General features: G+C 68.1%; 1 protein-coding gene across 1 annotated transcript in view; it reads left to right on the top strand.

Moving 5' to 3' along the window:
• The first annotated feature begins 403 nt into the window (after positions 1-403).
• Positions 404-1,074, top strand: part of CREBRF (CREB3 regulatory factor) — a 61,170-nt gene continuing 60,499 nt past the window's right edge. Inside the window, exon 1 of the mRNA XM_010851298.1 lies at positions 404-529. The gene's annotated coding sequence lies outside the window, so the exon portion shown is untranslated. The remainder of the gene's footprint in view (positions 530-1,074) is intronic.

Genomic DNA, 1,074 nt, shown 5'->3' on the forward strand with positions numbered 1-1,074 from the left:
CCCCCTCCTAAATTAATGCCGTTTTCGTAGCTTCCCTCAAGTTTCAGTGAACTTAAACTGTAAAATGGGCATACGGGCATTTCAGGCCTCGCCGCGTAGTTGTAATATTAGATATAATGCTGGACGTGAAAGTATTTGAAAACAAAACATCCCGGACAAATGCGAATGTAGCTAAGTATCAGAGACGGCCCACGCCCACGCGGCAGCGACAAGCTTAGCCCCCGCTCCGCCCCCTCTTCCTGGTTTTTCCCGGCAACCCGCCCCTCCCGCGTCATGTGATAGGGGTACTCTGCCGGCCCGAGCTCCTGATTGGCCGAGCTGCAGGGCGCCTCGCGATTGGCCCGAGGCCGGCGGGCCCCCGCCTCTCTCCTCCTCCTCGCCGCGGCCCACGTGAGGGGGGCGAGTCACGCGATTTCCGGGAACCCGTCAGGAAGGACATAAACAAAACAAACCCGAGGCAGCATGGAGAGGGGCCGCGGCCCCTGCAGTGGAACCAGACCCAGCGCCTGAGCCGCCCCCACACCCACAGGTGAGGTCCGCTGCCCTCCGCCCGGAGCCCGCAGGTGCCTGGGCTAGGGGACGAGCCGGGCGGGGGGCGGAGGAGGGCCGCTGGCCTAAGAGGCGGCAGCGCCGGGACTCTGGGCCGGGTCGGCACGGGGCGGGGGCCGGGACCAGGACCGAGTCTGGGGGCGCGCGGGCTGCAGGCTGCCGCCTGCCGGTCACGGGGACTCCGGCTCCCCTCCCCCACCCCCGGCCCGGGACGGTTATATAAAAGCGCGGGGCAGCGGTAGAGGGACCTACGGGCGGACGGCAGGCTAGGCCAGGGGTGGGCAGTACTGAGCGTCCGCCCTGCCAGGCCTCCTGGCCCTTTACCGCTACCTCGGAGCCCGGGGCCGTGGCAGCCGGCAACCGGCCTGTCAGAGAAGCGAGCGGGTGGGAGGGGCCGGGGAAGGGAGGGGAGACGAGGCTGGCGGGGGAGGAGGAGAGAGAGGGGCGTGTGAGGAAGGGCCGGGGCCACGAAGGTTGGAACCAGGCTGGCAGGAGACGAGGAGGCGCGGGCTGCGGTTGGGGGGG

The sequence above is a fragment of the Bison bison genome, unplaced genomic scaffold (genome assembly GCF_000754665.1).
Source record: "Bison bison bison isolate TAMUID 2011002044 unplaced genomic scaffold, Bison_UMD1.0 scf7180017864301, whole genome shotgun sequence".
NCBI lineage: Eukaryota > Metazoa > Chordata > Mammalia > Artiodactyla > Bovidae > Bison > Bison bison.